This window comes from Lepisosteus oculatus, chromosome 19 (genome assembly GCF_040954835.1).
Source record: "Lepisosteus oculatus isolate fLepOcu1 chromosome 19, fLepOcu1.hap2, whole genome shotgun sequence".
Taxonomy (NCBI): domain Eukaryota; kingdom Metazoa; phylum Chordata; class Actinopteri; order Semionotiformes; family Lepisosteidae; genus Lepisosteus; species Lepisosteus oculatus.
Genome location: NC_090714.1, coordinates 17389431 through 17409193, shown reverse-complemented (window position 1 = coordinate 17409193; position 19763 = coordinate 17389431). Strand labels below are relative to the sequence as shown.

Below are 19763 nucleotides of genomic sequence, written 5' to 3'. Positions count from 1 at the left end.
GGTTAAGTGAAGAAAGCACTCATCTAGCCTTTATGCTAGATTAAGTGCTCTAAGCACTTTAGCAAAACGGAGCACACATCCAGCAGGTTGGGGCTCTTGAGAGTGTTTTGAGGGGTTCCCTTTTGTCACTGTGATAATGCAGTTGCCACAGTATTGCCTTTCAGTTGAACTGATTCAGCTGCTGTGGCTGATTCAGATGAGGGAATGCTCTGGCTGTTACAGACAGGATAAGGAGGACTCCTTAAGGACTTTCTCCTGTATCCTTTTACAGAATCAAAATAGAGTTTGTAGAGACAGTTCGGGAGGGATGACAACAGCCATGTTCAATCAGCTTCAGCTGTCAATAATCCACAATCACTTCCTCACCTAAAACATTATAAACACTATACGTTCTTCCCATCTCCCTCACATTCCTCCTTCTGCATCCCACCTCCATCCCATCGCCACCTCTCAGCTGCCCAGGAGTCACCCCTCACTCTGCAGGGCGTTAAGACACATTTTCACAAAAAGACTCCATAATCCTTTCAGTACACTTACAGTAATTCTTGGATGTGCTTAACCCTAGTGAGATGATAAAATAACATCAGCGTTGTTTCTTATCCCTTCTCTGGAAAGACCGTAAGAAGGTCCACTCACAGTTAAGAAAATGAAACCACAAAAATTTCAACTTCAATTTCACTTTCAAAGAAAAAAACACATCTTTGAGGCTTTAGATGATTAAGAGATTACTGCATCAGTCATGCTTCATTGGTAGAGTGTTGCAGATATTAGCATGTTTAAAAAGGATTTTATGGAGTTAATGTTTCTGATGACAAAAGGATATAACATCAATATTGTGCAACAGAAATAAGGAGATATTTGTGATTTTCCAAGGCTGGGTAGAGTACATGTAAAAGAACCATTTCTTCAGCTTCTGTGCTAAATTCAGAACAGGGGTACCCTGTAGACTTGCAGTAGACCTCTCTGGGCTTAATAAACCAGTGGTTTGTCACAGTGATGACAAGGTTGAAGGAAACAATTGAAAAATGTGTCTGACAAAAATCTGTCTCACTCATAAACACTGACCCAAGAGAGAGGAATCTATACTAAGGGCCAAAAAGAAGACATAAAAGATACAGAAAAAAAATTGCAAAATGTAAAAGAGCCACAGGCTATTTTTCTAGGGTTATAAAGGACCAATCTATCAAGAAATGGAATTAATTTAGCACCATAGTTGATTGAGTGGCTAATGGTTGATTGCAATAGGCTTACATTACAGGAACAATTAACCAGTCTGGGAGGGTTCTATATGTATTTCTCTATGAAACGGAATCCGCCGCTGTCTGTGGTGAGGCCAGCGGCTGCTCCTGGGGTCCAGCTCGTGTGCGCTGAGTGAGATTGATGCTCCCCGGTAATGAACTGCGATGTTCTCACACACTGAGAGAATTCCCATCTTCCTCTGGCAGCTCTTCTTTCCACGGCTTCACACTCCCTCAAATCAGCATCATCCTAAGGACCATGGAGAGTCGTGGCGCAGTGAAGCGTGGCCTTGAAGATGTTCTTTGCTGGCTGTGACATGGCTCCTGCATTAGAGGGTAATTTCAGGAAGATGTGCCACAAGCTGAGGCAGGCAGCGGCCGAGCTGGGGCAGAGCGGAAGCAGGCGTCTCCCCCGGGTGTGTTCCAGACTCAACGTTCAGCGAATGGCTCCTTCGCCTTGACCGCCACACTGGAGCTCCAGTGTTCGTGGTCACGCCCGTGTGTTTCTTGTAGACGCCACAGTGGGAGGTTCAGACAGTGCAGGGGCAGAGTTCTCCTCCCTCCTCCTTCCGTAGAAAGATGGATTGGAACGACACCGAACAAGGACATTGGATCTGCTTAAAAGTGAGAGAATCAAGACCCATCTTAACTATTTGATTTTGTTATTGAATAAATCCTCAATATCGCCTTTATGGTTCTCACTGTTGCCTTTTGGATAAGCACTGCGATGCACTGCGAACAATGGTGTGGCCTTGCTTGGTGCCGAGTGCCTCTCATCACAGGAGTCCTACCTCTAGAGCACTCTGGCTGATTAATGGTTTCTGTCCCTTAATGACCTGAGTGAGCGGCATGAGGGCTGAGCCTGGTCCCAGCCTATTATAGTTTTTACTAGGTCTAGGACTTCTACACATTCACCAAGCAAGAAAAGAAAAAGAGCAATATCCGCATATAATAGCACCGATTGATCTGAGCAACACTGAACAAAAACCTGTTTTCCACTTAAAAGTGAGCAAATTGAGCAAATTATTTCTCTTGTTAAGTCCTCTGTATTGCTGTTATGGTGCAGTAGGTTTTTAAGTTAGGTTTAATTTCACGAGAGATGCGCTTCCAGGTTATAACTGATTACCTATTGACTTTCCTGCTTTTTTTCCTGCTTTTCTGATCAGCCAAGAAATAGGTCTTTCCTCCAAACTATTTTCTTGTTTTTCACAGTTCTTTAAAATGCCACAGCAAATCCAAAAGCAAAAGCAAGGGAAAGATGCAACCCAACCATCATCAAACTGCTTCAGAAGCACGGTCCATTAAGTTGTGCTATTAATATGTCTTGGTGATTGGGTGACAATGGCAAGTTCAGTCGTTGGTACAGTACACATATATGCAGACTGTAAATATCATTCATATAATAGTTTGCATTAGCTCTATTCAATTACAGTTATGCCTCGGTTGAACTGAATTTCGAGCCAATAAAACATTACCTTTCCATTTCCCTGACTCTATATCCTGGCATTATTAGATTCTCACCAGAGTGATTTTCACCCTATAAACGAGTAAGCCATCATTTCCACCTTTCTGAAGGAGATAATGGGTTCTACTCTGCTGTCCCAGTTCCTTCTTGCGTAGAGCCCTAGTAAACATGTAAAAGATTGTCCACAAAGGTGAAAGTAATTTACACGAATGGCCCTTAAAGAGTTTTAAATGTAGGAATTAATAACCAGTCCTGTCAGAGTACAATGAGGCTGTTGCAGATTGGTGTCAAATGTCATCTGAAGCTCATGAAAGCACATCTTCCCCAGGGGTGACTATGTGCCGTGCCCACAGCACTGCTGTTCTTGGGCCATAGAGCAGAGGTCTGGCTGGTGTTGCATGGTGTCCCCATTCACCCCTTGCTTTAAAAACAGGTTCTCATAAGGGCTGCTGGGATGTTTCGACCATCTGTTGTGCAGCGCCAGTTGCAGTTCAGACTGCGATTGTCCAGACCACAGATCCTCGGTGCGTGGATAAAAAAGACCTTGTTTTACCTCTTGGGCATTCTAGTCATTAGTCCAGGCTTAAACTGGTCTCCTGTGAGAATGCCTATTCTGTGGATCCCAGTTCATGGTCCGTAAAGTTTTGGCCTGCGCAGTCCACAGTTCCAGCTTTGCCAACAGAAGCCACGTTGGTAGAGACGTCCATTGTTGGGCGAAATTAATTTCCCCACTCCTGGATGGCATTGCTTAAGCTCACTTAAAAAACTAATTATGTTGAAATTCTAACTGCATTGTTGACCTTTATGTGAGAATGACAAATAAGCAACTGGAGAAGAGCACCAATGAACTGTGAACAATGGTGTGCCATTGTGCTGTGCCTAGTGACCTCTCCATCACGAGAATCCTACCTATAGAGCACTCTGGGGAATAAACACTTCCTGCCCCTTCGTGACTTGAATGGGGGTGAGTCTGTTCCCAGCATGTTATAGGTTTTAAAACAAAAGACTAGAACTTCTATAGGTTTTCTACAGCAGGAAAACACAAAGAAAAATATATGTGGATAGAAGCAAAGATTTCAAATTTTGAAATTTTGAAAAGCCTTCAAATTTTGTCTCCTTTTTCCAAATCCTGAAATAATTATTTAAGTAGTAAATTTCATCTTTTTAAATGTCAGCAATCCCCTTAATCAATCTCTTCAAACAGAAGCAAGGAATTGAATATGGTTGTACAAACAGTCTGTGCTGTATGCGCAACTGCCGGTTTTTAATCAGAAAACCCTGAGCAAATGGCTAATTCAGACGCCAGTGTATTTGTGTTCTGAGTCATGTTGCTGGGCTCTTGTTCTGTAGTTTCGTAAATGAATGCTCCAGCTGTTCTGTGCTCTGCGGGCTCCATCACAATAGCTGCAGAAGCCGAAAAGCAGCTTTTGCTGGCCTTCTTGGATTGATTTAAATACATCCAGATGTACTGGAAAGCTGTGCCCTAGTATTTACAGTATGGCTCTTGAGCCTGTGACCTACGTTTGTGTGAGGCATCAAGAGGTCTGGGCAAACCTTAAAAGACCGGTCCTGGACAGCTTTCGAAATGCCCTGTCTGAGACAGTGTCATTGGTGTAGCTCTCGGGGGCTGTGAAACATGTAGCGACTGTGAGAATGTCCATCCGCCTGGCTGAGGGCTGTGGGGTCAGTGGAGAGCGGGAGATCTGTGCTGGGCAGAGCAGTGTGAATCTGCGGGTGCGCTGGGCTGCCTCTCTCTCCTGCGTGGGCAGAGGAATGTGGACAGGTGGGTGGGACTGGAAGGATATGGTCACTGCAGATTTCCCCCTCTGGTGAGACAGAAACTGCACTGTAACTCATTACTCACCATTCAGGGTTCCAGCCACAAAAGGGAGGAAAAATTGCTTTTATATATATATTATATTTCATGGTTTATGACAAGTGCCAGGTTTTTTCTGACTTTGTTTCCGGAATATCATGTTACAATCTTCAGTGAAATGTGACCTTCTCTCTCTGTATTATCAGCAGTCTGTGTTGGTATCTGGAGGATTCATGATAAAGTAAGCTAAACACACCTAGGGGACAAAGACCTGCCTATAAAAACACATCACCTTTTTGTATAAATGAGATCATTCTTGTGTGTTCTGGTAGGTTTTGACAGGAACAGTGGAATATTGCCAGGATTTGTCATTTTCAGACTTTATCTGAAATGTTTAAAACTAACACTGGGCCAGTCGATCAGTTGGCAGAGTTTTTGGGCAGATTGTCACATCAGTTATAGGATCTGCAGTGACATTTTGCACCATGTGGACCTGTTAATGCGCACTACTGGAGCTTGCAACACTGTCGTGAAACTGAAAAAAAATCTTTCTCTTGGTATTGATTTCTTTTCTGTATGAGGTACCTGAGCTCAATTTCTGAACAAGGCACTGCAAGCAAACTGACAGTGCATTGATCCTTGGGGTAAGCAAGCTGGCTGGAGGATGTCTTGTTCAATAAAACTTCCACTGCAACATTTTAAGTGTGGCAAGACTGCTGACCCTTATTAACGTTTCACAGATATTTTTTTCAACTAGGAAGGCATGACTGAATTGCATCAATAAATTAGAAGAGAGATCACTTTTGAGCTTTGGCTCTGTACAATCTTTTTAATTTCTGCTCTATTATACCTGTGCCCGAGTTTCAGGAGTCATAAGCTGTTCTTTTTCTCCTTGATTGTGTGAGATTTTTAATCAACCTCATCATCATCTTGAGAATATTCTTCATACTCAGCCTGATGCTCGGTAGTTATTCATACTGCTGAAACAGTCAGGGTTAGGCTGCTGGAATTTGGAAAAAAAACGTTTTAAGAAGAAGCTGCAGAGTGGATTCTGATCACCTGGTGTCCTCTGTGTTGGAATCGCTGCACTGTACACTGCCAGTTTGTTCACAAATTGATAAGGCTCCATAATTTAAGATCTGCGCAATTAGCTTTCACTCTTGTAATGTTACATTATGAAGATAAATTATATACTGTACATCCATCCATCTATTTTCTAACTGTTTTATTCAGCACAGGGTCCCAGCAAGTAACAGGTGCAAGGCAGGATACACCCTGGATGGGACGCCAGTCCATCGCTGGGCACACAGACACAAACACACTTGCACCAGGGCCAATTTTCCCAGAAGCCAATTAAACTACCAGTAGGTCTTTGGACTGTGGAAACAGAAAACGCAGAGGAAACCTGCGTGAATACTGGAAGAACACACAAACTCCACACAGACAGCACCCCAGGAATTGAGCAGGGCTCCAGCACTGTCAACAATGCTGACCACTGCGCCGACAGGCCACCTGAGAAATTATATATATTAAATATTTACAAGATTTGAATTTTTACGTGTGTTTTTCTTCCAGCCACATCTACTGTATTGTCAGTCACTGCTGCTGTAGATCAGTACAAAACATTGCTTGCGTTCGTGTGCGTTTTCTTGTAGAGCGCTGGGTGTTGCAAGCAGGCCTGTGGCTTTAGTGGAACTGTGACGTGGGGGCAGAGGCGGGCAGGAGGCAGAAGGCTTGCAGCCAGGGCTGCCAGGCCAGGTGAGTGAAGCTGGAGCTGCCATCGCAGGCACCTGTTTGATATCACTGGCTTTCTGGGAGTCTGTTGCCCAGAGGCAAAGGGCCGTTGTGAGAGAGCTTCTAGCATGCTGTGCTCTCAAGGTCGTTTACAGTGCACAGCCTCACTGCAGGGAAAAGAGTCACCTGCTGCAAGCATAAGTGTACGTCTAATAATATTGCCTTGCCACGATGAAAACATTTTTTTATTAGAGCTGCTCGCATCAAATGAAGTATTTTACATGACTAGGAAGGAGCTGGTATAAATTATATATACTATTAACTATTATATATACTATATACTATTAACGTATATGCTGTAGCATGACAACATTGTCACCCTCAGACTTGCCGTAGTTGAGCTGCTTTGCTAAGTCTCTGGTAATGTCACGACGGTTCTTGAAAATCAAACCCTATCGAGAATAGCATCTGTTGTCAAGCGGGGGATTAACTTCATTTTTTCTAAGAACAAAGAGTGGATAAATAAGTGTTTTATTTTTCCTGTTTAGTTCATAAATTTCCTCCCCCGTATTTTCATCAGACCAGTCTTTCTCCAGAGGCTGGCCCTAAAGAGCTGAACGATGCATTTTTTTCCCCGAGAGTTAAGGACAGCGCACTGTAGGATAAGGAAGCCACTGTGCCAGGAAGGCAGCTCCGTTCTTAACCTCTGCTCAGTCTCCCTGAGCAATTTCTTTACAACCCCTCCTGGAAATTAATCACAGTTGTTTTATTTTTAGCTGCAGCAACCGCAGGCTGTACTTGATCTTGGTTTCTATGGGAAGTGTGGCACAATTAATTGAAAAAATACACCCTGCCTTCTTGCGCTGTAGGAAACCAGCAACCAGGAACTAACAGCTGTAGATAAACTTAGTGAATTCTAATAACCTGCAGGTCTGTTTTTTCATCATGGACGTACCTGTAGCGTTCTGTGCTGGGGGCCTGTGGTTGCTATGTGGGAAATACTCGGATCATTATTTCACTTTCTCCGCTGTGTGGTTGCTTGTGACGCTGAAGCTTCAGGTGAACGTGTTGGGATAGTGAGTGAAACCTCACTGGGAGGCTGGTGTAATTCAGGACAGTCCGTGGAAAAGTGCTGAAAGGAGGTGGGGGGAAAGACACTACACTACACACACTTTCTATTTCCTGTCATTAAATTAAGGAAAATTAAATGGCAAAGAATATGATGGTTTCATTCAAGAAAAGGAATCCTGAGATTCAGTAGCTCCTATCTACCGAATGGGGGGTAGAGGAGCCTGTGCCCCCTCTGGTTAGAGATCGCTCTCATGTTCTTTCCACAAAGCATCTGATGTCTCGAAAAAGAAATTAATAAAATTCTTTCTGTTGCTCAATTATAAAACAACAAAAATAACGGGGAAGGCCGGAGGTTAGATTGTGCTGCGTCACGATGCCATGAAACAGCGCTGGTGGACCCCCTGTACGAAGTGTGTCAGTGTTTGCCATGGTCCCCTGGCCACTGTTCTTCAGCTCTCTAAGCATCCCTGGAAAGGAGTGAGGCACTCAAAGCTCCGTCCTTTATGCATATAAATTAAACCATCAATCATTTTGTCAGCGTGCTCGTTACTGACCCCTTTTGTTCCTGGGATGCCCTCTAGCAGTGAGTGACCCTTAGGGAGGAGACAGGTTGTCATGCAAAGGCTAAGAAAATAATTGATGATTTATAAAACTCCCACCACGAGACTTCCCGGTGCTCGGAAACCAAGACACAGGAAAATCTCGGAATTGTCGGCTTCTCATTCCGAGGACGTAAGGAAGCAGAGCTTTGCCATGGGCGCCAGCCTTGCAGCGCACTGGGAAGCGTCTGTCTGCCCCAGAATTGTTAAGCCGCTTACATGGATTTTGGACGACCTGGGAGCTCAGAGAATCACCCAGGTGTTCATGCTCTGCTCTCGAAAATGATTTGAGATGGCCTGTCTGTTTACAGTATGTTCATTTTTTTAGCTGAATCGTGTATTCACAATGATGTAACCCTTTACGCAGCTGGGTATTTTCCAGAGGCAAACTGAGCAAAGTACCATTTCACAAGGGAACAGCAGCTGGATTTGGACCCACAGTCTTCCAGTCACAAGTTCTGAGCCCTGGTCATTACTGACTCAGTTGTTTGTTCTTTTAGAACAACCCACTGACTACCAGCCAAGCCCTGCTATAATGGGCGATGGTGCTGGGCTTTTTTCAGATGGAAGAGAAAACGAGCAAGACAACAGCATAGCCATAAACCATTTATAAGACAGGCAGCCATATGGAACAGTTCTGGTTTATGAAATCTATAATCTCTCCTTTTATTTCCCTGTCTTTAATTGCGAGCCACATACCAAACTGTTTCTAATTATGCCATCCTATAAATGAAATGCACACACACAACAGGCTGTAAACAGTGTAAGAAAACATACCAGAAAAGCGCTGCTTCGCAGGGAGAAGCATTGAAGGTGCATTGGAGGTGCTCGGCCCTCAGCAACCTTTCATGCTCGGATGGCAGAGGATCAGCTCTTCGGCTCCAGCTCGTCTAGGTCTGCCACCACTGCAGTGAGAGAAGCCTGCCTGCCTCCTTGCATCAGAATTATTCCTGACTGGGCATCGAGATGCCATGGAACTGTGGAAAATGCTAAGGAACAGCTCAGAGTGAGTGCGTTTGGGTGTTGATGAGTCAACAGTAATAACTTTCCCCACTAAAGGCTCCAGAAATCCTGGTTATGTGTATAATGCCTGTACATAGATGTAATGGTCAGCTGTGTGCAGTGCTCACTCTGATGCTCTGGCCCTTCCTGTGACAGGAGCACCAGTGTACGTTCCTGTATTGTGAGAATCCCAGGACCAGTGGCTGAAAAACATTTGTAACTCTCACAGCACCTGATATAGAACTGAAGTGTGCCAATGCAGGTGTTATTAAAGGTTTTTGTTAAAGGTAAAAGCCAAAATGTTGATACGATCTGAAGAGACGCAGGTGATCTGTACAGGTATGCTACAGAGCTGCCTGAAGTCAGGGGGAGTCGGGGAAGAACTCGGAGAGTGGGGTGTGAACTGGATAAGCCAGACTGCATTTTGGGCGAGGGTGGGAAGTTACTTTGGGCAGAACCTGCTCAGGTATTTGTGTAATCTATACAATACAAAAATATCTTTCCCTGGCAACGAAGGATGGTCTGTTTTGGAGCTCAGACGTCACTAGAGGATATTCACTGCGCTCAGAACAGGTGGCAGCCGACTGCAGAACGTCAGGACGCATCCTGAATATTCACGGATTTATGGGTCTGTTTCCCACTGAGCACAGTGCAGAGCCTGCCAAAAAAACAGGTCTTAAAATCTTTCTCACCTTGAGATTTTAGACATGCCTTGAATAACAGACTACTGCTATTGAATAATAACCACCACATTCAGCAAACCCCACTGAAACATTGATCGTTCCAAAATAAAAAAAACAGTAACAACAACAATGACTTGGTTAGTAAACAATACATTTCACAGACCCGTACATTTCCTTAAGGAAAATATGTAATATTTTAGAATTATTATTGTTGTTGTTCACAAAGCATATTTTTTATTTTTCTGTTAGTACTGAAGAGTTAGACTGGTCGAATGAAATGGTAGAAGGATGTGGTTTGTAATGCTACACCTTGGAATAAAAGGCAGGCAGATTCTCCTTTGAGATTGATTCAGATTGTTACACATAATGCCCTAGAAAACATTTCAAAGGGGCCAGTTTCTTTCAGAGAGTTTGTCTCACGATGCATGCCAATAAACTAAGATGAGATCTGTGTATTCTGCAATTGATTATAAGCCCTGTGCACAAAGTTAAAGACTCTTGCAGACAGTTTTATAAAAGCGAGTTCTGATACCTGCGCTAGGAGGCCATTGAGACAGAGGACCTATGGCCCTGGTGTTGTTATCTTGGAGTGTCTTGTTATCTAGCTACACAGATGGTGTTGTTCCCTGTGCCTGTGTCTGAGGTGTTAATCTGGTGTCCAGGAAAGACGTGCACAGAGTCGCAGAGATCCACTGCTTTCTGGTTTGGAGAGGCCCTGCAATGCTTGTTTTGTGAGAGTTCTGCTTTTCTCCCGAAAGTTTCAACATCTACTGTATAAATGAAAGCTTTTACATTTTACGTTTTCATATAGATTACAGTTTTCTAACTGCTGGCATATCTCCCTTTCAAGTGGTCACCAATACTTTCACACTGTTTAAGTACTTTCTTATATTAAGGATAAAATATAAAATGGCCTCCTCTCATTTGGAACCTTTCTTATACTCTTACAGCCTGTTTTTTTAATTGCAGGCGTCTGGCGTTTCAGTTATTGCTTGAGGTTGAAGCAACCCCTGACGCTGTCTCACAAACCAGGGTCTGTCTGCAGTCGGTACCGTTTACAGGTTTATTTCCCGGATATATCGCAGCGTTACTGAAACCAAGCAAAATGCAGTAAATCTATTTGTCTGCACTGATTTGTAACATTATATGGCTTCATAACCATCAAGGCATCTATATTTCTTAGTGTTGTGGAAAAAAAGGAGGCAAATGAATTAAACAAGGTAGGGGATCGATAAGGCGTCATGAGACTTCAGTATTGGTAATCTGTCATAGTACAGCAGCTCTGGGGCTGTTTCCCAGAGCTCCGCCAGAAATCAGGCCACTCTGCGCCTCGGAATATTCCCCAGCTGGCATTAATCTGACTGCCCACTGTAATGTGTTAAGCCTGTAAATGACTACCGCTGCCATTGTAATGGATTGGGCGGATGCAAATTGCATTTGCGCACTTGCGAAGTAATGGAAGCTAATTCTAACAAATACAGGGGAACTTTTCTAATTTATCAATATAACGTCGTGTCTATTATTATTTTTAACTACCATTTATTAATTTGACTGTTTGCTATCTGGCGACGTGCTCATCTTTCCACCCACATGTTCAACCACCTGCGTTGATGTGATTTATCGAAGCTGGGCTTGAAATGCGAGCTTTTCCATTCTTTTCCCAACCCACGGAGCAAGCACACAGCCCCCATAAAAAAATAGAAGTTTGAATCAGGTGGGGCCTGTACTTACTTTGCCATAATCATACACATTCTGCTTTACTGTAGAGTTTTAAAAAGCAATCTAAGAATTAATTAACTTTCGCTTAGAATTACCTTAATTGCATTACCAGCTCCTTATTCGCCGTCACGTGTAGGCATGCGTACCGTGCGCTGTACCTGCTGGTAGATGTGCGAGCCCACTGAAACACTGTACAAAATACCCACCGCAGTTCCACGGTGCCTTATAAAATATGTATTCCTCTTCCTTTACTGTTCTCTGCTCATGCATGTCTCCACTTACAGTATAAGAGACCTCTGGACTGTTTGTCTGGGACAGGCTGCGCGTTTGTATGCCCGCAGTGTGATCACATTTTTAGAGAAAAAAACCGAGCATGACCGTGGTTTGCTTTTAAAGTAATACACCTGTCTGCTCCGAGTTCTGCTTCAGACAGGCTGGCCAGGCTGGGCAGCGTGAGCCTCACTGCAGGTACAGCAGGTACACCTCACTGCAGGTACAGCAGGTACACCTCACTGCAGGTACAGCTCACTGCAGGTACAGCAGGTACACCTCACTGCAGGTACACCTCACTGCAGGTACAGCAGGTACACCTCACTGCAGGTACAGCAGGTACACCTCACTGCAGGTAGACTTCACTGCAGGTACAGCTCACTGCAGGTACAGCAGGTTCACCTCACTGCAGGTACAGCAGCACGATGGGCAGCGGGGTCTACCCGAACCCTCAACCCACCAGCGATACAGCGATACCCGCGGAAACGGTGGTTTTAGTGTAGAACTAACAGAATGATTGTTTTGGAGGTCACAAATTACAGTGGTTAAAATGGGAACAAAATAACCAAACACACAAGTGACGTGATACGCCGTGAAGGGCTGAACTATCCACTTCTCCCGCTGGAGCCGGGCCGCCGGGGCGCCGAGACGCTCCGGTACTGAGCTGTTTCATCGGCAAGACGCCTAAGGGCGAGGGGACAAAGTGTCCAACAGTACAAGCACTGGGCAGGCAGAGCTGGTACAGGTACTGGAAGCGCGCACCTGCGGGGCTACCTGTCGCTTTAACGGAAAGGAAAGGGTTTTATTTGCAGACCACTGTTCAGACCCTTTGGACAGCTGGACGGTTCTACCCGTCGACTGGAGACTTGCTAACGTGGCGTTTATCCCCAGCTGGGGGACCCACGCAGACATCCTGTATCTTGTCGAGGGTGCTGGGCCGCTCTGGACGCGATACTAGAACTGTGTCTCATCCGAAACCGAGCGGGCAGACCCGGTCCAGCGGCGTGACGCGTGACGCGCTGCGCGCGCCGCCCCCCCGCTCCCCGCTGAACAGCGCTGGGCGCGAGGCGAGCGTCAGAGGCGCGTGCGGCTCGCGCTCCTAACGAGCGAAACTGCGCCACCGGCCGCACCTCCGACACGTACAAGTAACGGAAACTTCATTCTCGTTGTGCGAAATGTCGAATGTCGAACAGTTTTTGAGGAAAGAATTTGCCTTCGAAAGCTGAGGGGTGGGCGTGTGTGTATCAGTCGGTAAACCGCCGGACCGAAACTGACGAGTTTCGAGCTACGACGACGGTCGTCCCTTGTAAACTCTCCCTGCAGGCCTGGTAACACCGACACGGCCCCCGTCGTGGTAAGTGAGAAGTTCTGGTTTTCAACTAAAATAATTCGCAGAAGGCTAGGGACACAGAAACACCGATAATATGAGGTAGTGCTTTCCTTCTAGATATCAGTGGTATAAAAACAGCGAAAAAAACAGACACTTGTACTTGTTGTACAAATGAAGAATGTTTTCCATTTATTTCTCCTCTTCTCCTGAGCCACGTATCATGGTTTCTGTTCTCCAGTAACATGATTGCAAGGCCCTAATTACTGCGTCCAGACAGCTTCTCCTCCTTTCCTTTCAAATTAAGAAGACGAGGCACTAGGCCCAGTTTCAGTGAGGTGGTTCAGTTGCTGCAGGTCTCACATTTTCCTACAGAAGTCCCCGGTTGGAGGACTGGTTACAGGCCCTTTCACCTCACCTTTCCCTGACCGCTGCCTTCTTTATATACGGCATCTCTCCAGTCAAACTGCCCTCCCACATGTTTGACAGGAATGTCATTGTGGTACATGGTCATAAGGTTGCCCCCTGGAGGGCGAGGAACATGGGGCCCCCCCCCCCCGAGGCATTGAGGTTCCAGTCAAGGCAGCAGGTAGCCTGGCCCTGTCCAGCGATCACTTCAGACACCTGGGGACAGAAGGGAAGCAGGAAGCAGAAAATCTGAGGGCAAAGAACTGAATCTCATAATCCTGTGATATTGATTATCATGTAAAAGAAAAAAAAGTCATTTGTCTTTTTTGGGAGTGATTCAAAAGGATGTGAACTGACGCACCAGGAAAAAAGTAATTATTGTTATGTAACTGTTGCTTTTTATTATCCTTAAAGAATGTGCTCATATATACTGTTTTAGGTATATATTATTGTAAAGATTTCTATTTAGTGAGTTTAGTGTTGATTTGTGAAAAGAAAATAAAGTTCCCCAGTGAAGTGGGCTGCACTGCTTCCCCAAGTGCTGGCTGGCAGGACGGGGGCTGTGACCAGTCCTGAAGGGGTTCGGCGAGGACCGCTCTGCACGCCAGGCAGAGCCAGAGGGCCGCTGGTGATGAGGTGCTCTTAGGCCCCGTGATCCCAGTTCATGAGCCCAGGTGGCGTCTGCATTGAAGAACTAGATCTGTGACATTATCAGACAGGGGCACTGCGATGGTGTGGGGGTGGGCAACCACAGGGGGCACTGTGTACGCCAGACTGGGACAGTAACGCCGCCATGGACACCGGCTGCGCGCGAGTCAGGGACTCTCGACTGCAGCTGCCACGCGGGCTAGACGGTTGAGCCTGAGGGGTCGCACCCAGCCCATGAGCTATATATTTGACTCCCCTGATCTAGATTCTGCTAGTTTGGAAACAGATCAGTTTCACAGTTTAGCAGAATCAGGAAACTGTCGAGGCAGCAAAGAAAATTCAAAAACACCTAGACAGAATTCAGAACTGGGCAAACGCATCATCTAGCACACCTGGCTGATGTCACTCAATTTGCCCATGTGCAAATACAGTGTACAAATACCTAATATCTTTATTGGTAATAAAGGCTTTGGTATTTATTTTGACTTTGATCATTTTCCTCCTCTAGACAATGCACCAACCATAAAGGCAAGGAGATTGTTAGGATTTATAGGTAAAAGTTTAGAATGCAAATAAAAGAATGTCAGTAATTTTACTGTACAGTGTAGTGTTAAGACCTCATTTAGAATACTGTGTGAAGTTTTGTTCATCATGCTACAAATTAAGATATTGTTGTTTTGGAATCAGTTCAGTAGCAACCAGGCATGTTTCTGGGACTAATGGAATGTCCTGCACTAAAAGACTACAGGACCCGAATCCTTTTAGTCTTGGACCCATCCTTCTCACTGAAGCGGATTCTCTGACTTCTGACAGGACACATCTGGTACTAGCAATCAAAGGAACTAACGTAGATGGGTGAGGCCTCCTCTCGTGTGCTTCCTATCTCTTTTTTTTCTCTTTTATCCCCTGTATTGCTCAGTGAACGTCACATTAATCCTAATAAAGCTGAAGATGCTTCCTGCCCTAGCTTGAGGATGTGACGCTTGGTCTGTGCTTCAGTTACAGAGCTGACCTTCCACAAGAGTTATCAAAGCCCATTATGCTATATGCAAGGTCTCCTGGCTTCTGAAGCACAGTGTGCTATAAGCAGAGGCGTTGTAAGTGTGCTAGGAGAGAAAAGAAGATCAGATGTGCTGTTTGACAAAAGCAAAGTAGAGGGTTGCCGAATGGCACTAACATAATTTATAATGTGTTGGGGGGCATTTTAACTTGTCTGACTACTTTAATGATGGTGCATTGTGAATAAAACCAAGATTTTGACCCCCCCCCAAAAAAAAACCAGCAGGCGCTCATTATGACACCACAGTGGTTGCGCTGATTTTATTTCTGGGGTCTGCAGACAAAAAAGCACATTCTGTGGCGCGATACTGTTACAGCCTCCCTGCCAGCTGCCAAGGTTAGCAAGTGCACAGCTCACAGACACAACAAGGCTCACAGACAAGGTGTGAGCTAATCCTGCAGCTTCACTCCCCCCCCTCTGCTGAACTGGTTAAACTTAAGGGTCAAGGGGGTTGCTCCTAAAAATGGCTTATGGCTTAACCAAACTGAGATCCACAGGAATGAGTAAAGAGACAGAACAGTGGGCTCTTGTCATACCCATTCCTGATATTTCTGTATTTCTGTTAAGAGGTAGCTTTGAATACAAGTTGTGCATACCGTTTCTAAATTTTGCACAAGGCAGAAATGAAATATGTTGAAGATTGAACTGTAAGACACCCAGGCACACAAATGGGTAGATATGATCCACTTGGAAAAAATATTATGTGCAAAGTTCTGTAGCTATTGCAATGATTATTTTTTAGGTTATGTGTGTGGTGCATTGATTTCAGGCCGAATTGATCAAATCAAGCATACAGTACCTCCAACTAAATCCTGTCATATCTTTTAATAACACCTTATTTGTTCTCAAGGTGCAGGAGGCAGGAGGCGAGTCCTGATTGAATCAGGCCTCCTTCTTTCTTAGTCATCAGGCATACAGGCCTAAACTTAAACTTTAGCCCCCGCACGTCTTTTGTAGAAAACGTAGCTCGCAAAATTGAGCCTGAAGTAAGGTTTAACTTCCAGTGGAAATGAGCAGAAATTTCAAAGTGGTTCCCAAGATAAACAGTTGTCTTTTTAGGATCCATGGTCCTTTGACCCGTCTGCCTCGGGTCCCTAGAAGCTGGGTGATCCAAGCATCTTATCCGGGGGAACTGGCTTCAGTGACGTGGTTGGGTAGCTTGTCATATGACACTGGTATACAATACCAAGGAACTTCTTTTATGAATCATCACTCAGTATTCTCTTGGCTAAGGTTCCCATATATCAGTCTCCAACTGGACAATCAGAGGTCGAGGTCTCTATCCTAAACTCCTTGTCAGTTCCAACTGCAACCATATCCCCTACTATTTGATGCTTCACATTTGTTTAATGTTTGACAAAAAGAGTCAGAATTGTGCTGCATGTGGAGCTTATGGTGGTGAAGGACTCCCATCACGTACGCCCATAAGACAGCTCTGCTGCATTTCTAAAAAGGCAACCAAACTGTGACAGAATGATCTTGCGATGACCCTTCATTTGCTTGTCGCCTCTTAAAGCCTAAGCCTTCATTTCTTAGAAGAAGAGAGGAAACAGGGATCTAAAGCTAAACTTTGGAATTTTAAAGGACGGGCTGCTGTCTGATCCCAGCTGGTGATGTGGCTGGATACATCTCTGTCCCTAATGAATTGCTCATCCTCTCCCCCACACTGACCTTGAAAAGACAGTCTATCTTTTTCTGCCGCCCAACTGTTTGATCTCAAGAGAGGGGACCTCCTGCTATTTGACATATAAATCAAAAAACACAATAGACTTGAAGCAATTCGGTCATGTTAAAGTGCCCTTTTGTTAGTCATTGAGGTCCTGAACGTCAGCAAGGCATTGCTATGCTTCACTTTCAGTTGTTGCTTACTTCGATGAAATAGAGAAAGATCACTGTACCTCAGTGCCTTGCTCTCACAGTGATTGCAGAAAAAAACAACTAAAAGAAAATGCAGGTCATATCTGCAGTGTTTTATTACTGATCCTTAGTAATATAATTCAGGTCTTCACTATGTGGTGACTTTCATAGTGATGCCAGACAAAGAATCTATGCAAATAAAGTATTGAACCTCTTATCTTAGTCCTTGCTGAAGTTACAAGAATATAAGAGTATTACTTATGAAAACATCTTTATACAATCATAGCTCCTTTAGAATCAAATTGTGAGTTTGCCTTTGTCAAGAGTTTGTACTGTGTGCTGCCCATGTTTGGTTGAAGCTGATGTATTGTAGGAGGCATTGCAGGACCTTGGAGACTTGTTCAGTTCTGGCTGGGACTGGGGAGGTGCAGCTCACTAATTCAGATTCTGTATGTTGATAACAGGAATGCAACGGCACCTGGGCTCCTGCTAGCGACCGTGAGCTGATGCATTTATCTGGTGTGGTGCTGACCTTCTGCGGCCAAGTGGGAACCAAAGACACATCTACTCTTGTGGTGCACAAGCTCTCCAGTGGCAAGAGGAGCGACAGACACCTGGACTGGACTGCGCACAGGTCCCGCGGACCCAGTGTGCTCTGCTGCCTGGCTGAACAGTGAGTACGGCTATTCTAGCACATGGTGGTTCTTTGACAACTTGCTGCTTCTTGAAGTGATCTTTCCTTCAACTTGCTTGTCTAATTCCTAACTGTGAGTTATTGCTGCAGAGCCAAAAGCACCCCTGAGGGAGGATATTTGCTAAAGGAGTGTGCCCTGAACTGGAGGGTGAGCTCAGTACCCTTGGGTTTGGCAGCTCAGAGTACAGTAGAGACAATAGGCTCCATTGGCGATCGCCGAATGGGCAAGTACTGCACCTGAGTGGGGTGGTGAAGCACCAGGCTGTACCAGGGTGGAGTTTAATAGAGACTGGCCAGTGAAGTGTGGTCTGGAGGGCTAACACACGTGCCCATCTTGCTCTCCCATTGGCTCAGTCAGACTGAATGAGAAGTCTGTTTCACACAGAGGTGCATGGTCATGTACAAAATCTTGTGCATTTATTACAATATGAAAAATATTGAATGAATTGTGCTAATAACAGATGACTGATTTTGCGATTCGCACAGTAAAAAAAACACCTCCTGTGAAGATGCAAATATGATTTTAAGCTCATTAAGACATGTAAAGCAGCTGAGTTCTGGTGAAAATTCTCATTATGAAAAGTAAGATTAAGGCATGCCTTTAAAATCTCAGGCTCGACAACTTGATCCATCAGGTGTATTTTTGTAGACATCCAGATTCTTCTCTAATACGCAGATTCTCCTCTCCTGCTGTCTAAAGTATAATTGAATCAGGATTGTTCTTCCTTAAACTGATTTCCATTTTTAAGTAGTGGTGCTGTCGGCTGGAAACATTTATTAACTGCCATTAGCCAAAGTAAAATTCTTTTGGAAACTGAATAAACAGTGCAGAGGAGGGGTGTACACAGATTTACATTTCTACAGGATTCACACCATGTCATCTGGAAACAGGGTTACCAGTCAGAGAAGTACTTTACCAGGGGGTGGTCGTGCTCAGCATTCAGAAACATAGGGAACATCCCTGTCAGCAGCGTAAATTTAAATTAAATGCTTCTTAGCATTGGTACAAAAGCTCTCGCCACAGGGCTTCCAGTTAAAAAAACACAACTTCCTAAGCAATACTTTATACTAATCAGCTCTCGAGCATTAATGGAAAATTGTGTTGCGCTGGTGACACCAGAGAAACAATGGTTTCAAATTCTACTTTGTCCAAAATATATGATTCTTGCAACTACATAGACAGAGTTATTAGGACGAAAGTAACATTTTGTAAGTATGAAAAATCATTATTTCTTCTAAGGCCACTTAATGATAGTGGGAGAAATTTAGTTTATTATAAAGAGAGTACCGTCACGCGTATATACTAAGTTACAAAGTAGAGAGTACATTTTTTAAATGCAGCACAGCAGTTTATAAAATGTAGGAAAAATCACAGTGGACCATAACAATTGAAGTATGCAGTCAGCTGGAAAAGCAGCAGCCCAGTAATGAATAGATACAATTAAGGTGCTACTCATAGACATCTCTCCAAGCCTGAAGCAGGTGACATGCTGCATCAGATATATTTATAAAGACCTGATCAAAGCTTTTTTCTTTCAAGATATTTGAGTATAATTTTGTAGTTTTCATCTTTAAAAAAATAATGGCACTAACACTCCTGTGGTGAAATAGACAGTTATCCTCATATATTAATTATTGCTGCCCCTGTCTGCTGTATGACAGCAAAGAAAATACCTGTTTTCACTTAGACAATGAAACAGAAAAAGCAGAGCGCAATCAGTCATTCTTGTTCAAGGGGTAACTTTGCTTTCTGCCTTTGTTTGGCACAATGAAAGGTTCTGGGACTTTCTGTTAAGATGCCTTCATACTAACTTCAATTATTGTGTTTTTTTACCCACTTTTGAGAAGACAGTCCTGTGTGCCTTTTATATGACATTGAGAAAACAATCTGTGCTGTATAACAGTTTCATACACTTATCACACACAGAGAAACAAAATGTCTATAAGAAACGTCACACGTATCCAAATCGCAGCTGCTGGTATTCCTTTTGATTGCTTTTGATAGCCTTTAAGCACGTTATATGATTGAAGAAATCACATTAGCTAGTTTGTCTAAATATATTTAAAACTCAATATATCCTGTTTACATTTTAAGTTTAATGAAATGCACTGCAGAGGTATTAATTGCAGCATGCAGTTTCTGAACCTTCTGCGGGAGGAGTTTATTAATCA

The 19763-nt window shown here is 44.1% G+C and overlaps 1 long non-coding RNA gene across 4 annotated transcripts in view; it reads left to right on the top strand.

Annotated features, from left to right (window-relative positions):
• Positions 1 to 19763, top strand: part of LOC107079010 (uncharacterized) — a 339701-nt gene that overhangs the window by 122043 nt on the left and 197895 nt on the right. For all 4 annotated transcript variants that reach the window (XR_011182780.1, XR_011182782.1, XR_011182781.1 and 1 more), the window contains one exon: positions 17362 to 17570. This is a non-coding gene — a long non-coding RNA (uncharacterized lncRNA). The remainder of the gene's footprint in view (positions 1 to 17361; positions 17571 to 19763) is intronic.